This window comes from Oryzias melastigma, linkage group LG9 (genome assembly GCF_002922805.2).
Source record: "Oryzias melastigma strain HK-1 linkage group LG9, ASM292280v2, whole genome shotgun sequence".
NCBI classification, from domain to species: Eukaryota; Metazoa; Chordata; class Actinopteri; order Beloniformes; family Adrianichthyidae; genus Oryzias; species Oryzias melastigma.
The window spans coordinates 3,728,525-3,734,545 of NC_050520.1; the positions used below are offsets into that span (position 1 = coordinate 3,728,525).

Genomic DNA, 6,021 nt, shown 5'->3' on the forward strand with positions numbered 1-6,021 from the left:
AGGTCAGCGCTCAGATCTGAAGAGCTGCAGTTTGTCTCTCTGCTCGCCATGACTTTGGTTTGACTTCTGTTTTGATTGATTGATTTCCGTCGCCAGCAGAACATCCGATGCGTCGAAGTGCAGCTGATGGGTTTTGAAAGCGGGACAGTACGATCTGAGAGGGCTTTTAGTCCCACACCAACCTTCATGACCCCCCAGACCCTGAGGACCAGGGCTGAAGACCAGCAATCCTCCACTCAGTCACTCCTGGGGTACCACAGGGCTCTGTCCTGGTGTCCTTACTTTTTAAATAATCACCGATCTGCTGCTGTCCTTCACCACTACTGTCCAGTCAAAACATCTCGTCTCAGAAGACAAACAAGTTCATCCGTTTGTTACGTCATAGTTGAACAGATTTCTCCTAAACGTTTCTCAAAGATGATCCAACGTACGCACGTTTTTTGGAACTTGTTGCTGCCAAAAACAGCTGGAATATTTAGTAAAAATGTCCATCCAATCAGACGTGAGTCTTCACGGTCGCGTCTCTTCTCAGCGAGAGCTCCATGAGGACAATGGAGGGCTGTTTATATCGTGGTTTTTGTCCTGAATTCTCCTCGGATTCAAACAGGAGTCTTTCCTCCCCACATTACTCATTACATTAAAAAAAGGTGGAAAATTTGTGTCATTTTGGTAAAACAATAAAAAAACACAAATGTGTTCTGTAATAATCAGAAAGGGTTTCAATCTGCTTCTGATCTGTGATTTTGCGTCTGCTGCTGAGGAGTTCTGATCTGTGAATCTTTCAGATGTTCTTCTCCTCTGGAGGAACTCTGGACTCGTCTCTCTTCACATCAGTATTTCTCGGAGCCGGAGCGGTCATGCTCTCGCTCGGGTTGCCGGGGCGATGCTCCTTCAGGCAGCCGTCTTTGGCTTGTTGACAGACAGTTCATGCTGCTGATGTGCCCTGGAGCAAGGAGCTCCGCCGCCTCGCCGCGGCCGCTCTGAGCGTGACCTCACCAGCAGAGAAAACAGACCGACCAGACTCTGGATGACACAGTCTGAGGTCGCATTCATGTCTGTGCTCATCAGACCAGACCGTCATGCCGGCTGAAGTGCTCTGAAGCCGTGGATCCTTGCGGTCCTGACCTTTCATTCCCAGCGGACCGATCAACTCCGCCCCTTTCAGGTATGTGGTTTTCCTGCTTTCTGGTGTGCCACCAGGACGTCTCGTGGCTGAAGGTCAGTCACCCAGCCAGCAAGGTCAAGTGGTCCCATATGGTTTGGAAGTGGCAGAAAATGTGACCATAAATAGGTTTGTCTGCCGTTTCTTTGGTGACCCCCCCCTTAAGTGGGGATTCAGTGGGTTGGCTCGCTACGCTAACCAGCCTGGAGGGCAGTGTAGCATGCTACCAAGCTCCTCTGTAGCATGCTAGCGAGTTCCTCTACAGCAAGCTAGCAAGCTTTGCTGTGTCATGCTAGCGAGCTCTGTTGTTGCATGCTAGCGATCACCACTGTAGCATGCTAGCGAGCTACACTATAGCATGCTAGCAAGCTCCTCTGTAGCATGCTAGCGAGTTCCTCTACAGCAAGCTAAACTGTATCAAGCTAGCAAGCTTTGCTGTGTCATGCTAGCGAACTCTGTCGTTACATGCTAGCGATCACCACTGTAGCATGCTCCGCTCTAACAAGCTAACAAGCTTTGCTGTGTCATGCTAGTGAGCTCCTCTTTAGCATGCTAGAGCGCTCTGCTGTCCACCAGGCGGCAGGCTAGCATAGCGCGCCTACCCACTGAGTACCCACTGGAGCGGATTTGAGCTAACGGGGCACACACGGGGGGGTCCACATTTGCTGACCCTTTAAACCATACGGACCCGCCTGGCCGTGCCGGCTGCTAACGCCCCAAGATTTACCCAACAGCCATCATGTGCGATGCTGCAGAGACCCCCCACACTGACGCCCACACCTGCCGTTTGTTTCCCATCATCCTCTCTGTTCTCTGTGTTCATGCCCCCCCCTTTGGGAGTCATCTTTCTGGAGAATTAGCCTCTGAGCTCCTGGCGGGATAACCTGCATCCGGAGTGTCTCTGATGGGAGGAGTTCCTCCTCAGAGACCTCAGCAGAGACCCGTTCAGGAAAAGCCCAGCAGAACCATAAAGCGGTTCTGAGGCGGAGCCTTTTATCGCCGCTGCTTTATGGTCTAATTTCTTTTTAATTGATTTGCCTGTTTAGCGCCTTTGCTTTTAATTGGTTTGGAGGTTTGTGATCCTCTTTGATTCGGGTCTTTTAGCTTTTCTGGAGCGTAAAATAACTCAAGTTCAGAACCGATCCGAGTTTTTATGAGGGTCATAAAAGCTGTGGGGGGGGGGGGGATGGAGGAGTCGCTCAGCAAAGTTAACTTTACGATGACACATCAGTGTTCATAAATGGGTTTTTATTTCTGTTGCTTGTTTGTTCTTCGCTCCTTCCTGTTGGTCAGTTTTCTCTTTAACCCTTCAACCCCCGCGGCGTCGGCGGTGACGCGTAAACACGGAGTGTCTCTGATCAGCTGATGGTTCCAGAGACCTGGAGACCTTCAGGCCTTAATGGAGGTGGGTTTTTAAGTATTTAGTTTTCTAAATGTTCAGAATTATTTCCCTTCATTTTGGCGTTTCTCATGTTTTCAGGAAATGTAGCGACTCTTTTAGTTTATGTATGTTATTTAAGGAACTGTTGTGAATCATGTGGAGACTTTTCTCATGTCTTTTAGTTTCTGACGTCATTTTTTTATTAAAAGTTCAGTTAAACCTTTTAGAGACACATAAAACATAAATGAGTTTTTGTACAGAATATTTCTTCTTTTCAGCTTTCTTCAACATCCTTCAGCTAATCATAAGTGAAAGTTATTAATCTGACAGTTCTTAGATTTCTGAGTTTTTTGCAGCTTTCTCTGCAGCTGATGTTACACAACATTTTAATCCAGCCTCACAGCTTCAGTTCTGATGAATTCTTACCTTCAGTTTGTTATTAGAACCTAAAACATGAAATAAAGTCAAAAGTCTGAATGTTTGATGTAAATGAATCCTCAAAAACATCTCATTTGATTTTTGGATTTGAGCGTTCAGATGAAAGTCTCTTTGTTCTGTTTTACCTCAAACTCTGGTTTTAGTCTCAACGTCTGTTTTCAGGAGTGAAGGTCCAAACAGAGTTTGGATGAAGCCAAAACTCAGAAGAGGAATGTTTCCTCTCTGAGAAGAAAACAGATAGAAATCTCACATTTCTAATTCGTTCAGAGAGTTTTTTGTTGGTTTTTCTGTTAAATCCGGTCCTGCAGACAGAAGAACTCAGTCCTTCATCCTCAGACAAACAGATTCCAGTTGAATTCTCCGTTTTATCTCAGAGTTTTGTTTATTTTTTTGCTTTTGCGTCTTTGGTTTTGTTATCTGGGTCGTGTCTGAATTCCTTCTGGACTCCATGACTATGGAGCTAAATTGGAGCCAATTTTATTGGAAAGTTTTGAGACCTAAAAAATGGAACATTTGAAGCTGAAAATAATGAAGTTTATTTTTGAAAAGCAAAAAGTTTGGGACATTTGACATTTTTCTATGCCAAACAAAATAAAAAAAATTTCAATTTGTTTTATTTCAATTCAATTCAATTCAATTCAATTCAATTTTATTTATATAGCCCAATATCACAAATTCAATTTGCCTCATTGGGCTTCATGCCTGTAGTTTTTACAGATGCACAGATGGAGTCATAAAATATGCACAATAGGTAAAAACTGAGTTTCAAATAATATTGGCTCCAATCTAGCTCCATACCTGAAGACGTAGTTTAGTCTCCTGGATGATTTTAATGGATTTGTTTTTTCTTTAAATGAATGTTCATTTTCTCTGTGGCCCGTACCAACAGTCGATTGGTTCCGAATGGTACCGGTCGGTTTGGGACCTTTAACACCAAAAGACCCATTCGATCCAGTTTGTGACAGACCAGAACCCAGCCAGAACCGCCAGATCCAACTGAATCTTTTAGAAAACTAACGAGGGAATTCAGTCAAAGTTTTCCTTTTTAGTTTGTTTTAGTTTTGTGGTGTTTAAATTGGCCTAACTTCCTGTTTTATTTTAAATTTTTTCCATTTTTGGTTGACTTCCTGTGGGTGACTTGCTCTCCTTTTCTTCCGGTTTTGCTCCTCATCCTTTTCTCTTGTTTTCAGTAATTAATTAATCCAGTCTCCAATCTGTCTCTACTCTGTAATCCTGTAATCTGGTCCAGACCACAACCACCTCCACCGTGGCTCCAGCCTGAATAATATGGAGCTAAATTAGGGCCAAAATTATTTGAAACCCAAACAAATTGTAAAAATATTGGTGTTTGGCCAAAAATATGTAAAATGTCTCAAACTTGTTGCTATTCTAAAATAAACTTTATTTTCAGCTTCAAATGTTGAGTTTTTTTAAGTTTCAAAACTCAAAATGTCCATTTCAAACTTTGTTTTCTGGTTCAAATCTTTTTTTTCACTTTTAACTCTTTTCTTTTTGTTTTCAGTTTTGAAATTTTCAGAATAAAGAAAAAAAGAGCTGAAAGTGAAAAAAAAAAGATTTGAAATTGACATTTTGAGTTTTGAAACCTAAAAAAACTGAACATTTGAAGCTGAAAATAATAATTATTTTTTTATAGAACAGCTAAAAGTTATTTTTTTGGCCAAACACCAATATTATTTCAATTTGTTTTATTGAGGTTTCAAATAACATTGGTCTCAGTGTAGCTCCATAAAGTCATGGTTACAGATGAAACTGCTGTTTGTCGACTCCTGATGCTTCTATTCAGTCCAAACTTCCTTTTCCTTCTATTGGATTCCTTCCCACAGGAGGAATAAAAACCTGCTGGGAATTCTGGGAGCAGAGCAGCCACTATCGGAGTTTGGGTTGTTTATTTTGGAAACAGATTCGAGCAGGTCCACGCTCCCACAGCGCCCATAAACCCGTGAATTCCACCTTTTTACTGTCACGCCTGGATGGTTTTACGGCTCCGACTTTATCGCCGTGGAGCGGCTGCAGATCAGCTGCATTTCAGCGCCGTGGCGTCTTTATCGCTCCGTTTAGCTCCCATTCGTCGGTGTTCCGGGGGGTTCCTGCGGCTCCAGGGGCTTACAGACCGACTGATCTCCGCCTCTCACGGCTGTTGGTGGAAGTTGTGCCGATAAACAGATGGAATCCTGTATTTGTGTTTTACACAGAAGGAAAAACGTTTCTTCCGTGTGACTTCCTGGTTTCAGTGGTTTCACATTAACCTCTCGTGTCACTGATTGCTCACAGTTTGTTTTGGGACTCACAAAGCCCCCCCCCATTTAACGCACACACAGCAGACGATTCGTCCATTCATCCTCCGAGCGCTCCGACTCGTTACTCCCCGTCAGCTGGAGGTCTCGGTGAAGGTCTGACCTCTGACCCCATCCGCTCTCCGCTTTGTTTTTCCACTTTACCGGTCATTCCGGTGGGAGCAGCTGCTCGGCCGATCCTATTGGTTCTCGCCGACAGAAGAAACACCTGACCGCACCTGCCTCACCTGAAGCGTCTGCAGCGCCTCACTCACCCAAACCTGAACATAAACTAAGAAATCTGTTTCCCTCCATCACGGATTCTGATCCGATTTGAACAACTTCCTTCATCAGACCAACAAACCGGATCATTTCAGCCTCGATCATCTCCAGGAACGGAGTTACAGTCCGGACGGAGCAGCTTCTGCAGGACCTCCTGCTCTCAGAGAGGAGGTGGTCTTACCTGCTTCTTCAGCGCCTCCTGCTCACCTCCTCTTCCTCTGCTCGGTGTGTGTGCGTGCACGGGGAGGTGTGCACGAGCCGCCGGCACAGCCTCTTTGTGCTGCCGTCCTCCAGCAGAGTGTTGACGCGACTGACGGAGCCGCGGAGCGGAGAGGCTGTTAGTGTGGCGGAGATTACTTCACACACAAACACCACATCTCTGGCAGCAGGGAAACACCCCCACCCCACCCTGGTCCTCGTGCTCCTCCTCCTCCTCTTCCTCCTCCTCCTCCTCCTCCACCACC

At 45.1% G+C, this 6,021-nt stretch overlaps 1 protein-coding gene across 1 annotated transcript in view; it reads right to left on the reverse strand.

Moving 5' to 3' along the window:
• Window positions 1-5,982, reverse strand: part of hs3st1l2 (heparan sulfate (glucosamine) 3-O-sulfotransferase 1-like 2) — a 21,967-nt gene extending 15,985 nt beyond the window's left edge. The window contains exon 1 of the mRNA XM_024274591.2: window positions 5,739-5,982. The gene's annotated coding sequence lies outside the window, so the exon portion shown is untranslated. The remainder of the gene's footprint in view (window positions 1-5,738) is intronic.
• Between the last annotated feature and the right edge of the window lie 39 nt (window positions 5,983-6,021).